This window comes from Meleagris gallopavo, chromosome 13 (assembly GCF_000146605.3).
Source record: "Meleagris gallopavo isolate NT-WF06-2002-E0010 breed Aviagen turkey brand Nicholas breeding stock chromosome 13, Turkey_5.1, whole genome shotgun sequence".
Taxonomy (NCBI): Eukaryota; Metazoa; Chordata; class Aves; order Galliformes; family Phasianidae; genus Meleagris; species Meleagris gallopavo.
Window position 1 is genome coordinate 6,875,537 of NC_015023.2, and position 23,068 is coordinate 6,898,604.

Genomic DNA, 23,068 nt, shown 5'->3' on the forward strand with positions numbered 1-23,068 from the left:
TTTTTTTTTTTTGATGGTGTCCTAACCTTAGTAAGAAGAAAACTGGGCCAACTAGTTCTTGCTTTTATTAAAGTTCCTGTTGGCAGCACACTGCTGGGACACATTAATCTTAGTATTAATACTGAGGAAAAGGGACTAAGAAGCCTAGGATGAATAAATCATTCTAGAGGCCATTTGGATGCCTTGGCACCTTCTCGGTTACATTGTTGGTGGATGAAAAGGCTTCTCTAAGTGTTAAAAGGCTGGATAGCACAATTGGCTGATTGCAAAATTACCCACAATAATGTGTGAGCATTCTGCTGGAGGTAGGAAGAAAAGAGTAGGGTGGTTGGAGCACCTGTTTTTGTGCAAAAAAATAACACTCTCATGATTATACATGGTGAGTTTGAGAGCTGGTGCTCATAAGAGCCCCATGTAGGCTTTGTCACTGAGAGCAGCGAGTGGTGTTTCCATTCCAGTTCTGAGATATTTGTTGATACCAGGGAAAAAGAAGAGTAGTTGAAATGCATCCTTTTGTGTTGTCACTTCATAAATTTTTTGGAGGCCAGGGGACAGGACACATTTTTTCACTTCAAATAAACCTAAAGAGGATTTTTCTATTTATCTTTCTCTTGATGACTAATTCTGAAATACACTGCAAGATAAAATTGCCAGACTCCAAAAGTGGCTGCTGACATCAGAGGGAGATTGTCACACAGTAGTAGCTAAACATTTTCAGTGGCAGTCAGTGAACAATTACATGCTACAATTTACACTGTCTTCTCCAGCATGTTCTTTGACTGAAGAAGCACCTATTATTAGCTAGGCAATAATCAAATACTTAAAATAGGCATGTAAAAGAAGATTTGGAGAATAATGCATGCTACCATTTAATAAGCATTTCACTCCCTCATTAGATGCACTGAAGTGTAGAAACCCAAACTATATTGCTATATTTTTAGCTGACAAAATTGCTGTTGAGACAGTTATGTTTTCTCTTAGCGTTTTCTTCATAAAACAATCTAGTTTTATAAACATGGATCATCTGTAACGCAATGGATGTAATGTACAGCAATTTTTTGGATGACTTTTAGTTGTTAGATGGCACATATCAAAGTTAAAAGACTACTGAAACTAGAAAAGTGGAAAACAATATGAAATGTCTCAAAACATTACATTTTCAATGAAATAATAGAATATCACTGTACCATTTGTAACATAAATGGGATCGTATGAAAGCTGTCAACCTGTTCATGTACTGATATAGATAGAATTTTTCAAGATAGCCAGTTGTCAGTGAACTTGGGAAGGAAATGCTGCTTTCATGTACATATGTTTCTTGTAAAGGTGTTTGGTTAGTAACAGTTTACAATATGACGACTTAAGCAATAGACAGTATTGGTAATGCAACACCAACTATAGAAAAGGTGAGCAAGAGCCACAGTTTATGTTTGTGTGCTTCAGAATGTGAATTTCTAAAGGAAGTACAAATAATTTAGGTCATTTCTTAAGGAAGAGAACATACCTCTATACTGACAGAGCATCTTATTTTCTTTCTGCTCAATCTGTTTCTGGCCTAGAGATATACTTAAGTACAGTGGCTTGTGTAGTGACCTAATGTTTGGTTCAATTTGTCCAGGACAGACAATGAGCAGTATAAGTGTAATTTTATTCACATACTTCCAGACTGAGTAGTTTATATTAAAATTACTTATTATTTTAGAACACCAGTTAAAGAGAGAAAAAATGTTAACTTTTTTTTTTTAATCTCCACTTCTTAGATATAACCTTAGAGTATACACTCAACACATGGTGAACTTAACTTCACTTATTAGTATTTCTGTAGTCCTCTTATACCTTTGGCCTTCTGACTTGAGAGATACAGTAAATAAATTAGAGAACTGCAAGATACAATGATTGATAGAAAAATAAAGCTTCTATTAGGTATAGCACCTGAGTACCACTTATTCTGCATTTACTTTGTGGTATTTGGAGATCACAAAATCTCATTGTAGGGTCTGGGTGATATTTGTCATTTTGTACTAAAGCAGATGATCATCACCTATTTCTCCATTTCAGGAAACCCTGCAAGGAAGTTCTACTGCAAAGAAACAAAGAATGCAATCTTGAGCATCTACTTGGAAGGCACTCCAGAAGCATACCAACTTAATGTAGACAGGATCTGCATTACTATCCCTAAGAAGACTTAAATCTTCGGAATTTGGAAGAAAAACTCTATTTTGTGCAGCGTGATAAACCTGTCAGGAAACAGAAGACAAACTCCTGCCTGATCTAAGGTTGTGGAAAGCTTTCAACTCACAAGAGAAGGTAAGCTCAATCCAAATAGAAAGTGGAACAATTTTTTTTAATGGTATTAATAAAAATCAGTAATTTCCAAGTTATGCAAAGTAAAATGCTGTTATAATCAAAAATAGCTTTCTAAATTCCTCACCTTCTTTATTTTTTTGATAGGAAGTGCTAGGTAATATTCACATGCAACACATCATGTGCCACATCAGATGAGCTTGAGCCTCTATAGAAAAGCACAAGCTTAATGTGTCTTTGTTTGTAGAAGTGCATGATATCTGGTACTCAGTTCCACCTTCTACCAATGGAAAGCTAATGCTTTTGCTACCGAGCAGGAGACTGTCCTGGTTTGTAATGCAATTATTAAATTGCATGGGAGGTCTGAGTAACATTTTACCTTGATTTTATAGAGTCATTGTCTTTAATGGACTTGTTCCAAATTTTCATTGGTATAACTGCAAGTATAAATAGGCCCAGAAAATGTCATGTAAGACAAAATAATTCCATCTTGTAAACTATAATGCAGGTTACATGATAGTTAAGTATGGGCCCAGTAAATTCATCATTCAGATGATGTGTTAAGTGACAGCCTAGGATGCTCACAGTTACTTAAAATTTCCTGTCTCTTTTCATAGGACCAGGGAAGTTCGTTAGTAATAGTGTCCAAAAGAAATTCTAGGTAGTATTTTATTTAGCTTAAATTGTCTTTTTGCATATGTTTAGATCGTTGTTCTTCACCCTATCTTTCTGAAAACCTAACCAGTTGAGTCTTAACTCTTTTGCAAATGACAGATGTGTTATTGCCTAGAAACAACATACAGTAGAATTTCTCTTAATTTGTACCATTGAACTGCAAAGCGTCGATAAAGCCTGAATTGAAAAAGCAAGTGAAGAGTCAAGATTGTTGTTTTAATACTTAAGGACAGATCCTCAGCTAATGTAAATTATTTTAGATTTCCTGAACTACCATTTTATTTTATCTGGGTTTTATTTCTTAAAATAATATTCTATTTTATTTGGTTATGCACCCTCAGTGTTATTAGTCTTGCCTGTTTATATAAAATATCTTGTGACAATTTGGTCTTAAATGAGAAAACAAGGTACAGAATATTACTCTTTTTTTCTTTTTTTGTTTTCTTTTTCCTAGTATTTGCCCTGAATTTATTCTAAAATAATTCTACAAATTAGTTAGTGTAAAAATAAATATTCTTTGAAAATTACTGTCTTTCTGCATTTGCCTCTTTGGGCAAACCCATCTGCATTTAGGACTACTTCAGTTAGTTGTTGCTACATGCAGAAATAAGTTGTGTTTTTTGCCAGCCTTTTGGGAGGTAGGATAGTGCAGTCATTCTAAGGGACGTTGTGAACAATTTTGTATGCATTAAAAAAATCTAAGAAAAGGCATGCAAAACAGTACTTGAGCATTCAAGTTAAACACATCAAAATGGAAAAGAGTGCTGTGAGCAAACTAGAAAATGGAATGCGAACAGGAATAGTAGTTTCAGCTTACTAGCTACAGGTCTCCTAAAATACTATAGTTTTTGGATTTCAATTTTGCAATACTATATATTTGGTTTTTCCAGTCCAAGTCCGTAGCAAATTACAGATTACTTACATGCTGTGCTGAGATATACACACACACACACACACACACACACACACACACACACACACACAAAAGAAGGGTAGAAACAGCTGCTGTTGGCTCTGTAGTTTTGCTTCAAGTGATTCCTAAACTCAGCCAACAAACACAGTTCTCCTTGACTTGTAGAGCTTCTGGTTTGTCTTGGCCCATGAAACCCTTTGTCCTCTGGCAAAATTTCACTGGAAACCTCAAGCAAATACTGTTTGATCTTTTCCAACTTGCCTCAAGGAAGAGTATCGTGGTTTCAGCTACCCCTCCTCTTCTGAAGGGAAGGAGGGGGAAATTGCATGTGAGGAATCATCTGTGTACAGGCCTAGTCTCAAGAGTCCCAAGAAGTCTTGAACAGCTGTGACTCCTGTGCTTAACATGTGCTCTTCAGTAAAGCATTTGCCAGGATAACCACTGACTAACACATACAATGGTTCTTACTATATTTTCTATCTGTATTTTCCATGCAGTTTATCTGGCACTCTTAACCTCTCCAGAGCTAGAGGACTGCAAAAGCTTCGTCTTTGCTAAGTTCAGTGTGTTACCTTACAGAGATAGGAGTCAGCACGCTTCTGTTTGCAGGAAAAAAGTCAGGGGTTGTGGCACTTAGTCTTTGATGACTGCCACCCATGGAGATCAAACTGTGCTGGCAGCTCACGTGTCATCAAATATTGTTTCAATCTTTTGATATTTTTAATCAAATTCTATAATTTCTGGGTTCAGAATGGCCCTGAGATTGAGGAACTGAGGAAATGAACAAAGAAAATTGAGAAAGATTAAAAGAGCAGAAGTCTCTCTGTCACCAAGATTTAAAAGGAGACTTGCCCTTCTGTCTCACAGATATACATTTCATAATCATCTGCTTGAATTCTACCCAATTTCCACCTGGAGTAAAAACTGTGTGATGTAGAACACAGCAGTTTTACCTGTTTGACTGATGTTCCTCCTCTTTGCTTTCCTTCTTTTTCTTCCTGCACACTTTTCAGATTTGGATTGGCTGCCTGATTTTGGATTACAGTCATTTCCATGTAGTCAGCTGGTCCTTATGTACTTACTATGATTTGCTGTACACAACATGATCTTTCGCATTATTCTCACCCTTTCTGTTTGCTCATGTTGAGATTCTGAGTATACCAGATTAATCACTTCAGTCCTAAATCAGAGAAGTCTGCACATCTAGTCAGTCTCTTTTTTCTGATAGCAAGGTGGCAGAGCCATTGAAAACCACAGCCAATAGGAGTAGGTTGAAGAAAACATGGGATTTTTTAACAGGGGCATGAAAAAGAAAAGAGTATGAGAAGATAGCAATTGTCACGACTTAACAATTAACCTACATGGAAAAAACATCAAAAATGGTTTTAATCTCTTCAAGAATAATATCAAGATCTCCTTGTGGAATGTTTGTGAGATCCTAATATAATACAAGAGCATTTAGGAACTCGATACTAATTATTAAGAGGTGAATAAATGCAGTAAGTTTGATTTGTTAGTTCTATCTTGAATTCATCTTGCAGGCAAGTTTAGGTTTGGGAGGATCTGACTCAGAAATATTCATTCTGTTAGTAATTTTGATAACTCTAACTCAATGTCTTCAAAAACTTGTTTTAAAAATGAATTTGATTTCAGATATCTTTGACTAGATCTGTATCCCAAAATCTTAGATGTGTAGGAAACATATTTCTGTTTTATCCAATGTATTGAAAAGACAATCTGAAACTTATGGCAAACAAAGGGAGGAGTACTCTGTTCAGATTCTGGGCTTAAAAATGAAATTAAAGGAAAAACAAGTTATTTGCTATTTGTTAATTTAGAGTGGAAAATTGTTAAATGAAAAGAACTTAAAATTGTTCTCCCTTTAGACATGATGAAAAAAAGCTGAAATGTTCCTATAAAAGTATCTTGGTCACCAAAACTGCCTTTTTGTTCAAATATTTTTACAAGTAAATTAGTTCAGGAGCTGTGATTCAGTTAGACTGGTAGTATCTTTATATTCGAGATTGGAGGAGGAACTGGATACTTCCTTCTGTGAATATGCTCCTACCATAAGTGTGTAAGATGGGACCTTGCCGTGGGTCAAATGACAGGGTAGTCTCAAGCAGACAAGTGAAAGGCTTGTGAAAAATGTGAACTCTCCTTAAACAGCCTGATAAAGTGTCGCTTATCTCTGGTTTAAGTTGGCATAATATCAGGAATTGTGGAACAGGAAAGAAATGCAGGAGAGAAAGGTATGGTTTTAGGCTTGGGCAATCCAATCAGTAGGGAGAAAGACATCTAGGAATGGTTTGTTCCTTTCATAAACAAATTATTTGTTCTCATTGTATCATTGCTTATTCATCTGGATTATTAGCAGGTAATTTTTTTTTTTAACTCTTAAAGCCTTGCCATCTACCTTCAAAACTGCCTCTAGGCATCTTTGATTTGTATGGTTAGCATTTACTCCCTAAGGTCTCATCGACCTTGGCAGTGTTACAAATCATATTTTCACATGCATGAATCGCCCTTGACTAATTTCTCCAGTACAGTTTGAACATAAATAACCTTTTCTTTGGCAGCTGCATTTTATTTATTTATTTATTTATTTACTTACTTACTTACTTATTTTCCACCTGTATATTTTCAATAAACCTGGTGTGAATAAGTATATGGTTTTATGGAATACTGCAAAGTAAATCTGTATCAAGATCTGGTTAGATATGTGCTGTCTTGTGGGTTTTGTTGTGTGTTCTTTTTTTCCCCTATTGTGAGTCCTTTTTTCTAATCTCTCTTTCAAAATCAATCAGTTCACAGTGACTTTTGATGTTATTCTTCCCCATGGTAGTTAAGCGTTTCAAAGAACAGAGTGAAATTAACTTTCTCATTGTGACATTGTGTTTATTTAGTAAATATAAAAAAAGATAAAGGTTCAGAAAGTCTTGGGTCCTGCAAAATCTGACTTCCAGTAAATAGCAAGTCAGGGTTGCTGATAACATCAGATGTTGCAGGTAAAAACATTAGATAACAACTCAGTGAAGAAAGGGCATAGCAAAACTCCAATATCGGTACCCATGCATCAAGATATACCTTATATCAAGAAATACCTTATGCTCTGTCACGTCGTTTCTTCCTGCATAGAAGTGCAGCGTATGAGAACTAGAGTGTCAAACAGGAGACAGAGCTGTTACCACATTTGTTGCAGATATAGGATTTGAACTGCCAAGCTATGAAGTTATGCAGCTTGGCACCAACAGAGAAGTTGATAAGAGTTGGAAAGCAAAATTTCTCAGTCCAACTTCAGGCTCCACAGCCAGGCCACTATAGGCTGGTGCATAAAGGGAAAGCATTGTTTTATGGAATGCTTTAATTGTGACAGGTCTGAACATTGTTGGAAAACCAATGTGTTCTTTGTGCTTTCTGAGATATACTAACAGTTCTAGCAGAAATCAAATAGCTTTGTTTTTAACTTACCTGTAAATAAGTAGAAGACCATAAGATGAATCCAATAGCAAATAATTATTATGGAGTAATTCAGTTTTTTTAATTTTCTCCTGCTAACATATTGTTAAATAATTCGCCTCTTATACAATGGCTGCTCTGAAAGTAATGCCTCCTATTTTATTATGTTGGCCCACAATGTCAGAGGTGGATGTTGGTGGTACGGCAGAAGAGGTTGAACCTTTCCACTTCCCACTTCCATTCAGTTTCATTCTGTGGGACAGATGGCAGCTGAAGGGCAGTCTGACTAAATGGCATCTGACATGGAAGTGTGGATGAAGCAAAGGTGTGCCACTGAATTCATCCCACAATAAATGGCACCTATTGACATTCATTGACTGAATGTCAATGAATGCTTACTGAACGTTTTTAGAGACAAAGAATGAATGTGAGCCCAGTGAAGTGGTGGGTGGTGCCTTTCAGCAGCGGTGACAGAACAGTGGGTCACCTCTGCTGGTGCAGCTTTGTATGAGTGTAGCACACAGTCTTTTGTTCATTGCTGGTGAAAATGCAGAGTTGATGGTGGTGTCGACGTTGAAAAATAGTGTTTTGTAGCTGAGAGTTTGTTCTATGAGATGGTGTTCTGTGCTCTTTGTATCTTTCGTAGTTTCCATGGAAATAAATAGGAGGCATTACTTTTGGACCAACCTATGTACTATGTATTCAATCACCTGTTGCAGATACAGGAAAGTGAGTGCTTCTTCAGTGAAGTAACTGGAAAAAAAGTGTGCATGTACCATAGGATAGTCTGTCACACAGCAAATAGCACTAGCTGAGACCCAACTCTACAGTGTGTTCTCTACAAATAATCTTTGGGTAGGAATAGAATTTTTTCTTCTCACCTGGAGATATGTCCTCCCCAGACATTTTCCTGACCTTTGGCCAGAATTTTATTGACAGTGGTATGAGTTTCATTGTCTAATTGTTGAATTGTGTTTGAGACTGGAACAATGCCTTCAGTTCCTGTCACCACGTTCAGAAAATCTGGCGGCACTCCCAGCACTGCCTCCCCAGCTATGGCAGGGCTCTGGTCTGCGAGTGGGAAAGGATGTTCTGTCTGCATAGGCTGTTGATGTGCTGCATTGCACCCTCAGGAGCAGAGCTCAGCAGTACACAGGCCTCAGTGACCTAGCTATCTGAAAGACAGAGACATCATCATAGTAACTTTCACAGAGTGTGTTGAATTAGCATCGGTGAAATTCGGTGTTACTATATCAAAGTAGTACTAAATATTACTGACCAGAGTATCTCAAACATAAAAAGATCATTTCAACTGGGAGCCCTTAAAGAGCTTTCCTTGTTGAATTTTCATGATGATCTTTTTTGTTTTCTTTTAAGATTGTAGATTTTGGTTGTAAGATATTACTGCATTTTTTCCCTTACATCCTGCAGACTTTCATCTGGATTCCATCAGTTCACTATGTCATTTCCACTGATACTATCTTTCAGATTTTTTACTCTGTAAAAAAGTTAAAAGTCTTCTCTGTGACAGTCTAAATTTAGCAATATGAGCCTGGAGACAAAAGTTTCCTCTTAATATGCTTGTTGCAGAAATATGACTTTCTGTGAAGACTGAAGCCCTAGTTTAGGGTATTGAAACCTGACCTGGCTTCAACCTAAAGAGAAAAGGCTTCAGCTTAAGAAAGAACTGTTCCACTATGTTTTTCACAGTTAGTGTGGTTTACTGAGTATTCAAAGGCTGTGCGCTCCTTAAAGGCATAGCTTTAGGTGCCATATTATGAACTCATATTTTTTATATAAGTTGAAGTCTTTGTGAAAACTCTTGATGGCTTCTTGTGTTAGCTGGCTGAAGTACTGCCTGTAGGGCACGCGTTGTTCCTTTTAAAAAAGGCATAGAGTAATAGAAAGTTAACAGTGGATAACTTTCTAATAATGCAGCATGCTCCCCATTTCACAGACTTACTGGCAGTTTCAGAGAAACAAGGGGATAAATGTAAAACTGATTTTCCAACCATAAAATGATACCTTAGAGACTCAGAGAAAGATCCAGTCAAATCCACATGCATTTAGGTAAGGATCTTAAGTGTCTTTCCATTACAAAACATTGAGAGAATGAGTATTTTAAAGTAATCAGCTTTCATGGCTGTGATGTAGTGGAAAAATATTTCTAAAACTGCAAGCTGTAAGTATCTGGTGGGAGTGAGAGCAGAGACTGCATTTCTATCTGAAAACAATTGCAATTATTGTAGGGAAACAAAGCTTGAGGATGCAGAAGCACCAAATATTTTCAAAAACCTAAGGGATTACTTATAAATAAGTTGTCTCATCAGTGTTCTGATTCAAGCTGATGTCCTGTCTTCTCCTCCATTCTGTTGTTATACCAGACATATCATTTACTACACTATTGCCAAGGCAGACAAGGTGGCTTTTATTTGTTTTTGCATTATTTTGATTTACTTTATCAGATTACTACACATGGTTCTTCATATGTTCCATGTTAGATTTAATGTCACATTGTTGAAATTATCATTGCCTATGTTTATTACAAAGAATTCCAACCAAAAATGACTCAGTGTGCTACAGCTACCATATAGATGAGTCTCTATAGATTTGTCTTCATCTCTTTAATGTTGCCCTCACTTGACAAGTGCTTCCAGATATTTAGATGGCACCTCCCTCGTTCCCTCTTGTCCCCGTTGCCTCTCGTCCTAGCACGGAGCACCACTGAAATAGTCTGAATTTGTCTTTTTTTCATCCATCCTTCAGGTATTTGTACACACTGATAAAATTTCCCTTGAGCCTCCTGTTCTCAAGGTGAACAGTCCCAACTCTCTCAGCTTCTCGTTATAGGAGAGGTGATCCAGACTACTGAACATCTCATTAGCCTTCCACTGGACTCCTCCTTGGTTTGTACTGAGAGGGGAGGACAACACAGAACTGGATAACAAAACATAACAAAACAATCAAACTATAATGACTTAAGGCAACTTCCTACCTGCTAATTCACAGCACCATATTTCCTCTCTAATTTTGTGTACTTATCTGAAGGCCATGAAAGCAGTGAACTTGGTTCCTCTGTGAAGTAGATTTCGTAACTACGCAGTGATGGGCATGTTAACAACCTTTCTACAGTTACACCTGATTACTCAGGCTCTTTGAATATGCATTACAGAAGTTTCCACTACCTCTGAATTCATCAGTCTCACTGCTCAGCTTTAATTACTTTACTTTTTCTGTTTGTTTAATTTGTATTGTTGTAGCACTGATGTGCTCAATGTTCTACTGAAAATAATAGAATAATGAAACCTCACAATTCTTTGCATGCGCTATCTGTAAATTTATACCTAAGAAAATAAATATTTCTAAACTACCTAAAGATCAACTCACAGATTGCTATTAAAGCATCATCTTATTGCAGTCTTTATCACAGTTAAGTAGTGGGGTTTTTATCATTAGGCTGCATGTTCTGAGCAGGAAGCACAAGTGCTTAAGATGGGAGAACTTGGGGATGTTTTTGACAGCAAGCTTCATACAACCTGAGTGGGTCAAAAAATTTTTTCCAGACAATTTAGGCAATTTTCTCTCTGCAGACAAAATCCTTGGAATTTTCCTTTGTGCTTATCAAGGTAAGATCCATAAAGCATTTAAGAAGTCTCCTTTGTATATGTATATATATATTTTTTAAGTTGTTCCACCTCCTCTAGGCATCAAGTAAAAAGATAGTGATACTTCTTCAGGACTGACTTTCACTTCTATAGATCTATCTTAATATCTTAGAACAGCATGATCAGTACCATTTTATCGTGTGTTATCTGACCAGAAGCATAGCTGGACTCACCAGGAGGATCACCTGTCATCTCTGCTATATGTAATTCCACACAAAGAATGGGAGTGCAAGATATTCAGGATGGTTGCCAGCACTCTGCAAACAGCACACTAACTGTTTTTCCAGTTGATGAAGACAAGGTGCTGTAGTTAAGCTGAGGAGCGTGACCCTGCACTGTTGGAATGGATTTCACTTCTGAAACTTTGTCTTGCAGAAGTTCACCATCACAGTTCTTGATTATCCCTCTTTATACTGCTGAAGTGTAGTGTGAATTTAGAACTTTCTAATATTACACTTTTCCACATTTCTCTGTTTTTTTGAAGTGTACAAGTCTAGCCAGAATTTTTGTTCAGGGAGTTGGATTTTGGTTAATATAATAAGAGCTTGGTTATTTGGTTAATATAATAAGAGCTATTAAATATGAGGTTTAAAGTACAGTTTAGAAGGCAAACTTATCTGCAGGTCTGATTTGTACAGTGAATTATTTGTGCATCCTGTTAATGAAACAGAATTGTGTATAGAGATTCTGTAGGACACCAGTCTATATTCTACTGTCCTTTCTCTTTTCATCCATTTCTGGGTTCTGACATTTAGGTTGCAAACTGTGTGAGTCTGAGCACAAGTATGGCTTTATTATGACGTTACTGGATTTATTTAGCAACATCACAATGCAGCTGAAGAAACTAAAATAGTTCAACATGTGGCTTTGTTTGTTGGTAGTGGAGAAATGTACTTAATTGGAGTCACTGGCCTTATGGTTCATATGACAAAAAGGGAAGTTAAATTCTGTATGGTATCCAAGAAAACTGAAAGTGGATTGCCAAAGGCTAGCAGAAAAACAGGCAAAACTTCAGCTATTCTTAATTTTGGCAGTGTTTTTTTGTTTGTTTGTTTATTTGTTTTGTACAGAAATTTATAGCAATCACTTTGAGTACAGCAGAGATCATTGCAAGTAGTAAATAAAAATATTTTTATTTTACCTTTCAATACATTTAGATCATAAGTTTTTGTGGGTTAATATTCACTGAATTAGTATTATCCGTATGTTGATAGAGGATGCATTTAATGAAAGACAGCAATAGTCTGACAGTTGCAACCCTTATTAAGAAGGAGGCAGGGTAAAGATTGCACTGGTGACTCTAATACTGTATTTTGTGTGTCCTGAACAATCTGATTTGGACTATGTTCTTTGAATAGCATGAGAATTTGGTACACTGTGCATCTTCTCTTAATGTCTGTCTTGTTTATACAAGACGGTGGGAGGAAGCAACAGTGAATCTGTAGACCTTTTAACAGTAGAACTTAGTTTTACATACAGAAGTATGTCTCACTGTATGGGAAAATTAACACCAAAATTTTTTTTAACTTGAAATGAGTCAAGAATGTAATATCTCTTTGATGGGCAATACTCAATTAAAAAACAAACAAACAAACAAAAGAACACCCAAACCAACCAAACAAACAAAAACCCCAAAGTTCTGATTTTGCAGATGATTTAGCATTCTATTTAAATCATGTATCATTTCACTTGGAACCAAAGTCTCCTCAATAGCAGACTGTGATGTTTCAAGTTATAGAACCAGGAAAGTATATGTGATTAGTGACTCACTCATTGGGAAATTTTTTTTTGGCAGAATTCTTCCTGTCTGTTGTTGCTGTAGGAGGGGAAAAAAAAGGAACAATGTTGTTCCAGCATTATAAAATGATTAACCATGGAGGAAAATACAGTTTTTTGCAATAATATTGACCTGCAATGGTTGAACCACCCTGCTGAAACTTGTGACATTTTTCCAGTTTCATTCAATGGAGGATTTCTTTAATTTCAAAGTTAGACCTAGTGATTCTATTCTTCTCACCGTGCAAATTAAATACATCACCTGGCAGGTTCACCATGGTTAGGGAACAAGTCAGACAGCTGGGGGAAAAAGTGGGACTTTGCAGTTGCTGTGCTGTGCGTTTTAACAAAGCTCACAGGTTATTTTCTTATGTTCCTCCAGCAGAGGAGTTTATTTTCTTTTTTTTTTGTTAGAGAGAGAGAGAGAGAGAGTTTGTTCAAATTTGGTATTGTCTGTTGCACATTTACCATACCTCTCCAGGACTTTTTCAGTGGCAGTCATTTCTTTAAAAGTGTCTTGTTCACTTATGCCAGAGTAAATACTAACAGAAGTATATCCATGCTAGGAAATTGCACCAGTGTAACTGTAAGGTGGGATAGTTAAATCAGCACTATGTTTAGACTTAAGTGCTTTGCTGGATTTTGGTCAAAACACTTTAAAAGTAGTGTTTAGTTCTGGTTTTGTGCCAGCTGTGTGCCTAACTCAGCCACCTGTATTCATATTTTATGCTTAGCCAGGAGTATGCAACATGTTCAAAACTTAAGGGAAAGTCCCACTGAAATCATCAGGGATTAAGGATATGCTTGAGGGTAGCCATTTGCTTATCCCCTTCCCTGGCTTGGGAGGGATTTAAGCATATGCTTAGAAAAAATTACATGCTGAAGTTCTAGGCTGAATAAGTAACTTTGTTTCTTAAAGTGGCAATGAAGAAATTCTTATTTTGAATGTAACAGGAAAATTCCTAGAATCAGTCAGCCAAAGATAATTGCTATTTGGACAGCTCTGAATGCCCATGGTAAGAAAAGTACATTTTACCTAAAGAAAAACACACCACTTTAAATCAGTACAACCTACAGGGCAATATTATTTTTATTAACACTTATGCTGTAATGCTGAAAGTTGTTATACGTTTGACTCAACCCAATAATCACACGATGTAAATGATATTTAAACAGGAGTGTATTACATTGCAAAGATTAATTAACCTGAAGGTTACTCTACGCTATTCTTCAGGGCAAAAAGTATAATTTACTCCAAGGTTAAGGCACCTTTACCTTGCCAGAGTACTTTAAAATTGTTTTGAAAATTCTTTTCTTGAGAGGCAAGGCAATAAATTATTCTACAGGACACCTTAGGTAGTGCAGACTTCTGCCAGTAGGCCTACTTCAAAAGTTATAGAATACATAATCAACTCTTGCTGGGTCCTCCAAGTAATTATTTGTTTCAGGTCAATTACACTAGAGAATTTCACACGTGCACTGCTCAGTGGGCTCCATGGGGCCATAGAGATTGCTGGGGCTATCCCAAAGCTGAGGTGCTTCTTCCCAGTGCCGTGCCTTCTGGAATACGCCTCCTCTGTCTCTTTTTCTTTTTTTTGTATTTGAATTGTTCTGCTTGATAAGTTAGTTAAGCCTATAGAAACCAATTCACTGCATGTTATTATTTTTTTCCTCTGTATAATGAATTTATATATCTTCTGTGCAGAAAGAATATCCAAGAGTCGTCAGAAGATATAGATTTATTTATGAAACTATCTCTTGGGTTATATTTTACATGCTTGCAATTAGTCTTTATTTTCTGAATTCAGAGTGCAAGCTGTTTGCCCTGCTGGCCTTTTTGTCAAATCATTAGACCTCATGCTCCAAGCTCATTGAAAGGCTTTTTGGAGCAATATTTGTGCAGTACCAAAGGAATTCGCATTGCTGCATGTTTCATCTCTGCGGACTGCATGCTCAAAACTTGATGTTAGGTGTGCTGGAATTTGTTTTGCTTTGCTGAATGTCTTTGCACAAACCTGCATGAGATATTCCCCTTTCTATAGCAAAGACAAAATGCTTCTCTTTTCAATCCCTTTTTCCTTTCTCACAGTGTTGTTGCTTCTCTTCCGTGCGGAGAACATGATAACATATTTAAGCAGTGCACAACATGACATTTTAGCATTAATCCTTAATGTTATTTTATTGGAATGTGTAAACACGTATATTTTTCACTGTCTCATACACCACTATAATTTCTTTTACTCTGTTAAATTCAGATGTAATTTAGGGTGGAAAAATACATTTTAGAATTACACCTGCAGCATGTAGTATTAGTACGAGTTTTCCATAGCATGACAGTGATGTTTCAACAATCTATACATATTGATTTAGGCTGATAATAAACAATTTGATTAGGCTCCATCTATAGGCTGTCATTTCAATCACTGTCACTGGTCCAATAGAGTGGAAGGCAGCTAGCAGACACATATGGCAAGATTTCTCAAAATAAGAAACTCTGGCCTGATTAGAGCCCTAGGTTCAGTGAATTGGACAAGACAGCTCAGCTGCCAGGTTATTAACTCCCTCAGAAAATACTCTGCCTTTTCCCCGGGGCCAGCCTGAATATTCTGATCTGGATCGATAAGCAATCTCCGGTGTGTACAAAATGCCAGCTAGAATCATTTGTCTCAGTGCAGTCTCCTTACAAAGGATAAAACACCTGCAGTATATGGGCTTCTCTCCCTCCTCCCCCGCCTTCCCCTTTTTAACTAATGACCCACAGAGAAGGAAGAAGTAACTGAATCTATTCCATCATCAGGAAGGCTCTCTCAGGTTTGTTTTAATGATCACAATGGCTACCTTTCAATCTTATAAAAATTATAACAGTCATGGTTTCCCTGTGGCATGTTTATGTAAGTAATGTGAACTGCAATGTAATGACAAGTGTACAGATGTCATTGTAAGAGGGCCCTTGGCAAGAAGATATCTCAGAATGTCAGAATTTTAATAAACAGCACACTGCTGGTGGGGCTCTGCATGGTGGCTGTCTTTTATATTCGTAATGTGTGCTGCGATCTGCTACTTGGACCAGAGATTTTTTTCAAGGGTGCTTAGCAGCAAAACATACTTTGAAACTGATTGGAGGAGAAAAATTATTTTCCAGAGCAGCTGTGTTTGCCCAATCTCTTACATATCTTCAGATTTGTTTGTACTAATAGCAGACTGCAGGCATGTAAATTGTACTTTCTTCGGATAAGTACCACAACGTGGGATTTTTGCCTGAGTGATTTCAGAACTATCCAAACCTCTTGCACCCTGGGAGAAAAGTACTCCATAAGATGCCTTACACTTCCCTCTTTTGGTTAGAAAGTGTAGCAGAGAGGAAAGTGCAGTGAGAGGAAAGTCCCTGCGTTAGTACCTCAGACTGCCACATTCAGTCTTTGTTTTAACACTTGAAAGAAAAACTGGCTTTGAGAGAATGACAAGAAATGTCTGTGTTTTCATCTGAATTATGCAAAAATTCAGAATCACGGGTCTCAGAAAGTGGACAGCTGCAAACTTAACACAAAGTTTGCTTTCTTGATCTGTATGTTTGTAACTTGGGAGTTTGAGTTCTGATTAACCCAGAACTTTTGTCCATTTTTTTAATAATTAAGCAATGATATGTTCTTGCTGTTGCAAAATTCTGCTGAATGGACATTTTTGCTGAAATTAAGTTCTGAATACTTACGTTATGCTCCAGTGTGTTCTGAGGCTGTACTCAATATGTGCTTTGCTTAAATTGAAATACAAGTTAAATACAGTGAAGGAGAGTGCCTCTCTGTTAATATATACCCTTAAATCTAAAATCAAGTAACTGCAAACCTCCAAATTCTTCTCCCTCTATGGAGGCACAAGACAGAACTTCCTGAAAAGTGTATAGCATCATATGCCATACATTATCCAGTAATAAAAGCTGAATCTGCTTAGCTGTATTCAGTATTTATTAAGTGAAGACTTACACTAAATATCTGACTCTGACTATGGATTAAAAGACCAACTTTAACTTGTTTTTTCTAGGCTATTTCACTATGTCCTCAGCCTGATATAAATGAAGGCAGAATTCTGAGTTCCATTTATTTAACTATTCCCCTCCATGCTCCTATAGAAAACTTACTTTCAGTAAATATAAATTGGAGATCCATGTTTAATTCACAAATAAAGCGGTATTTTGTGTTGTGATACCTCTTGAAAGAATAAAAAAAGAAAATTTTGTACTACCAACACTTGAAAAAGAAGTTCTGCATTTGCTCTCGGCCCTTTTCTGCATGTTATGGCTTTGTCAAGAAATCAGAATACTGCATTCCAGGCAGTTCAGACTTGCTATCCAAAACTTCAGGAAATAAATGTTGCTTTGGAAAAAAAGAAATAAATTAAAAAACAAGCAAACCAATGTAAGGAGCAACTTTAATGAATTGATTTCTCAATGTAGAAAACACATTTCCCATCAAGACACTTATTAGAATGTTTATCTCAGGGAAAATGCATACAGTTTATAAGAAAAGCCGATGTTATGTTAATTCCCATTATTATACACAGATAATATTGAGGAAGATGGAACAAAGTGCCTTTAAACCAAAGCTGATGACATTTTTTTTCTTGTTTGCTACAGCTTTATTGTAGTGAAATATGTTCATTTTAGCAAGGAAAAACGCCCTGAATAGACAGCATAAGAGCAATAAGATGTAACACTGCAGAGCACAATTTTAAAATGATGTGCTCTAGAAGTAAGGCTTTTAGACATTTTGGTTTATGTATTAAAACTTACCACAAATTTGATTGAGAATGAGCCTTTGATGGATATTTGCTGCAGTTATGCTGCATTAGACTCGATTTATCCACCACCTCTCATTGTTGCTATTGATTGATTTTTAAATTAGATGAAGGCAATCAGTAAATACCACCCAATCAAGTCCTAAAAACATACAGGAGATTAGACAATTTAGGGTAATCAATGAAAATATTCTGTGATTTGCTACCACTCAATTTTGACCATAAATTACAACCATAACTTGCAAGTTAGTAAGCCATAAAACAAGTGGATGTGACAAGAAAAACTATAAGAAATGAATTAAGGAGATGAAGAGGAACCACTAGTGTTGCCGTTTAATGAGACAAAATTACTCTTTATACATATCTTGCATTTCTAGTTGAGTCTTGCCAACCGTAATGTAGTACAAGAGAATCATCCCTGCTCTTCTCTCAGATTTGTTTCTTTTTTTTTAATATAAAAGCTGTTCTATTGTTTAACAAATCAGTTTGAACAATAACTAATCAATCTAATTTTGTTACAGCAAATAAATTAATGTAATTTTATGTTTAAAACCTTCTGTTTGCTAAAGACTCTCACCCACATCATAGGCACTTGCAAATGCTGAAGTCACACTTCTACGTTGTGTTATATCCTACAAAGTTTAAAGTGTAGCTATAATTGAACATTATTGTAGGCCAACACTTTGAAGAAGCTGTGCTTGTATGCTTTTTTTTCTTCCATGATACATTTCACCCATTTTCTACATTCTGACATTTTCACCAGCATCTAATAATTCACAATCCTTAAAAAAGCTATTTTACAGTTTATTTTACTAGTTGAAAATAACTGGTCAGGATCCTTGCATTGATGGACGACAGTATTTATTTGGTATTTCTAGGCAGAATCCATGCAATGTGTCTTTTAAACACCTTAGAAGTATTTAAACATTGATACTGATAGGTTTTATTGGCAGAAACTGGTAAAGTAAAGCAAATATTTATCAAAAATCATTTCCCTTCAGAAAGTTGTACAGATGTAATACAGGTGAATGGTATGCCAAAGGCCTCTTGGTTAATGCCTACATCTTCTTCTTTAGAATAAGGAGGAACACTTACAAAAGGTATACAGAATATTTTGGGGGAACTCTGATCATACAAAAGTGTTAACGAAGATGCCTCTGGTGAGGAAAATTTGCAGGCCTTCTCTTCTTATACAAAATAGAAGTTTGACCAGTCTGCAAGCTGCAAGTGAGCTCCCTTGAAAGATGATGGGAATTAAAAATAAGACAGCACTATAGGAACAACGAAAATCCCACATACACTCACATTAAAATGAAATTATACAGAAAATGTATTTGTAGAGCTTGATGACAGAGCATTTCCTTTGCCAGAGAATAAATTCAAAGTGCACAGATGGAAAAAAATACTGGAAATATATAAGTTTCTATTTACCATGATTTAATAACTGTCCAACAAAGACAGATTTCACATTAGAATGGAGAAGGCAAAAGCCCTTCAGTAGGAAGAAAGCTTTAATGATGTTGCAAACAGAAGATTAATCAGCAAGTACTGACTCTATATCAGTGGGTGGACTCTATGTGAGAGGATCCAGGATTAGAACATTAGGATGATTTTGTGTGGAAATGCAAAGCACTTGCTGAAGTAGACAGATGTCTGGCACTAACTTTAAAAAAAGAAGGGAGAGAGAGAGAGAGTTAGTTGTTGTTAGCTGGCTCTTTTTTAAAAGTCATTTCCTTCAGCCTAGTGTTTTAAAATCAGGACTCACTTTTTCTTTCATGCCTTTGGAGCAGGGTAAGTCCGTGCAAGTGCAGGGACCCTCGAGGAAACGAATTTGTCCTTGTCAAAGACACTTCCACCTGAATTCTGAAGTTAATGCTACAAAATTGTCCATATCTATGGTCTTCCAGACTTTCTGTGTTGTTCTGCAAATCTTAAAACAATCCAGCCTGAAAAGGGACTATGCTAGTCCCTAATAGGATGGAGAAACACCCCCAGCTTGCTAAATCTTAATTAAAAAAATTGAAAAGGATTTTGCCTTAACTTCAGCAATGTATCAATTTCTATGGGCTTATAATATGCTAAGAAAGAAGTAAATTCTTTGCTAATTATAGCTTTTGTTTCCCCCTGGTAATATTAGAGAAAATTTCTATGCCTTACATCATTGGTATAATTTCTGTAAAGGACATAAAATAGGACTGGAAGAGATGCAGTTCTCAAACATAGTGTTTTTCCTTTGTAGGCACCATTATTTCTGAAATTTGAGATTTTCCTTTGTTTTGAAGTCTCTTTTAATATCCACCTCAGGCTTCTTTCTAAGGGATTCTGGAAGTGATCAAACCTTTGGAAATCTGGTATAAAGTTGCAGGACAACCAGCTAAGTCATGCAGGCAGGAAGTGAAAAAGCTGAGAATTTGGATGGAATCTGGCACGTTTGCATTCCTATATTTAAATATTTGCCTGAATTATATTTGAGTTATAAATGTTCACTCATTTTATTTCTTTGCATCCCCTGGTGTTCTAGACAAAAAGCTAACATTTTTTCAACATATCAAAATACTCTTTTCAAATTCATGTTTCACTGGGTTGAAGAATGTGCATAGCAAAAAAGCAAATAACTTTTAGTAGTGAGGATAGGAAAGGGAAAGAAAAAATAAATCTGCTGTTAAACAAAGACAGAGACCTTCTCTGCAGTTCCTGATTGACTGGAACAATACGATGAAGCTGGTCTATTCAATATAACTTCGAGAATAATTGCCTGGGAGGTAACTAGAAGAAGTACATTTTACTCTATCATGGCACATAAATAAAAGGGCACACTAATTAATCATATAACTTACCAAAAGTGCTTTTTATTTTGCCATTTAGTATGCCAGAAAGATCATTTTCTTTAATGTATATACCCAGTATTAACATGATTTAATCCATCATGTTCTGTATTATGAAATTACTTTGTTTTACTCCCTGATCCAGCTGAAGATCATTAACCCACACTATTATCTAAGTCATACATCATTTGAGAGTATTACCTCATATAGCAAAAAAGCTACTTCCCTCGGTTACACACTCCAACTAAGAAATCATTTTTTCTAGATGGTGCTGACAAGTAGAGCTGCTTTCATTAGAAAGCAGATGGTTCACTGTTTCGATTCTACTTTACCTCCACATTTGCTCCAGCTCTGAGTTCTTTGCTGTCAGTCACCTCATTGTTCCATCTCATACCATCTACAATCGTATATTCCAGACCTATTCACAAAATGTGCTAACCATCATGTTGCCTTCCCCCATGACCACCTCTTTGAAAGCACAATGTACTCTGCATCCTCGCTTATTGTAACTCAGTCTTCAAAAAGCAATGAGAGTAAATCTCATCATCTGTACAGTAGCATATCTCCCACAGTGCTGCAGGTGTCTGTTAGCTGAGAGTGCCAACGATGTAATTTACACATTCAGATTTGAGGTTGGGGCTGAAGTCACAGCACTGGAGAATTTGTCTCAGTAGAGCTTTAGGGCAGAGTCTGGCCCTCTATCATTTCTTTCATTTGGCAATTATAGTGTTTATGATTGTTTAGTATTTTCACCCTCTGAGTCTGTATAACACGTGTCCTACATGGGTGCTTGGCAGGGGACAGTAAGTAGTAGCTGGCAATAAAACCATGTGTAATAGAATAGGTAGCAAGGGTTAGTGTCCCAAATACAAGTATTATTTTGGTTAAATTCAGTTAGCAATGTGTGAATATCATCTTAGTGAGCTGAGAGAAATACAGGCCTGATCAACCAAACAACATCAATTCAAACAGAGGTAAATGCTTTCTTGATATTTCTGAATATTGTGCTGCTAAATATGGCTCTCCATTATTCCAGGTACTCAGATATTTCTTGTGTAACTTGCAGCATCAGCTACCTGGGTGTAAAAGCACCATGGAGGAAGCCATGGAAGCTAATCTGTTCAGAAGCTATAAAAAATATGGGAATGCGCGGGTTTCACATATCTCAAGGAGCTCATCATTTCAGAGGCTTGTTTAAAAAGGGTTGGTGTGCTTGTTCTGGGAATTCTGTAGCCTTCTTCGTGTGGTAGTGAGACTCTTAAGTAACAATCCATGTTGGTGAAAGAAGAAAAGGCAAGGTGGAAGTTAAGATTTAATTTGCTTTTGCATTTCATGTTTCCAGATGATGATAAGTGGATTATATTTTTTAAAGGCTTCTTTCTTTAGACTGTCTCTTTTGTGAGACAATAGTAAGTACATAAATATTTTGGAAGAAATATCCCAATAATCCAGTGTCATGTTATTGCTCCTATGTGATTCTATCACTTGGGGAAAAAAAAAAGAAAAAAAAAAGTAATCCCTTATCACTATCTTTAAACCTATTTTTTTTTCTACAGAGGAGATATAAGATGGAAAGGGGTTTTTTTGAGTGCTTTGGGAAAACTGTATTTGTTATGTTAACAGCAAAGCAGAAACATGTAGTGCTTTTGATAGTCTGTGACTTGTTTTCATTCTCTTGGGATTTGCAAACAGCAGAAAATTACCTGCTTCTATTTGTTCAGTCTTTCTACAAATGTAGTAGAATGGCCTTCTCAAAACACCGTGCAGATATTCTAGGCCAATTCTAATGAGTTACCAGAGGTTCTGGTTTAAAAATGTAATTCTAGTATAAACATCCAATTAAGTCAGGTTGTTTTGAGCCAAAATAAAGACTGGATAGTGCCTGAAAATCTTTCTTGGTATTATTATAACACACAAATAAATGATATTTTGAAATAGTTGCAGTTCTTCAAATAGCCAAAGTAATTCCTGTTAGGTTTGAGAATGCCTGTATTTATCTCTAAGGGTTAACTTTGAGAAATAGATTCTCTTTGAAGTAAGTGAGAATTTCACCCTTCATTGTTTATATAGGAAGCCACTTGCCTAATAAGATGAAATCTGTAGAGATAAATGATCATTTGATAACATTTTGTTCTTTATAATATCCTATTCTGCCATATATGGTTTGATTTTGATCACACTGCACTGGAAATGATACTCAAACATTGTAGTAACCAATTCAGACCTGCTTTACATAGATTTTTGTGATTTCTGTCATGTTCATCACAAATTCAGTTTGTATGTCTGGAAGTGGTTTTTTTTTTCACCTTTTGTTTTCCAAATGCTTCCTAAATCACGTCAAACTTACCATTTATTATTACCTCCTTATATTTTCTTTGTATCATCTGCTGTAGTGTCTCTTTTATTCATGCTGAAAATTATTATAGTGGTTGTCAGAAATTAGCATATATTGTTGGGATGGGTATTCAGTTTAGTTAACTTAAAGTACAGCCTGTCCACAGATCTTAAAATGCATCTTATGTGGGATGTGATTTAAAGCAATGATCTTAAGTAAACAGTTACATTTTTTTCTTGTACAGTTTGCTCTGAAATTGTTGGAAGAGCCTGGAACAGACATGCTTACAAAATTCAAAGAAAAGATAATAGATTAGTTTTGGTTC

General features: G+C 36.2%; 1 long non-coding RNA gene across 1 annotated transcript in view; it reads left to right on the top strand.

The window, feature by feature from the left end:
* The first annotated feature begins 2,061 nt into the window (after window positions 1-2,061).
* Window positions 2,062-23,068, top strand: part of LOC116217123 — a 60,083-nt gene continuing 39,076 nt past the window's right edge. Inside the window, exon 1 of the long non-coding RNA XR_004161150.1 lies at window positions 2,062-2,307. This is a non-coding gene — a long non-coding RNA (uncharacterized LOC116217123). The remainder of the gene's footprint in view (window positions 2,308-23,068) is intronic.